Genomic DNA, 232 nt, shown 5'->3' with positions numbered 1-232 from the left:
TGGCACACCAAGAGGATTACCTTATTTAAGGTGACCAAAACATTCTACTAAAATAATGGATAGGTTTTGGTGTAAAACTACAAAGGCTCTTGGGCCCTTCGGTTTGAGTGAATTTTGTTTTCCCTTCTGTTGCAGGTACTTGGCTGTTGCAAAGCTCAGTGGGTGGAGGAGGTAGGTTAGTTTGTGGGAGGTGAAGAGACGTAAGTATTATTGTGACAAATTGCATCCTGAG

The sequence above is a fragment of the Penaeus monodon genome, chromosome 25 (genome assembly GCF_015228065.2).
Source record: "Penaeus monodon isolate SGIC_2016 chromosome 25, NSTDA_Pmon_1, whole genome shotgun sequence".
NCBI classification, from domain to species: Eukaryota; Metazoa; Arthropoda; class Malacostraca; order Decapoda; family Penaeidae; genus Penaeus; species Penaeus monodon.
This window is presented reverse-complemented; position numbering follows the sequence as displayed.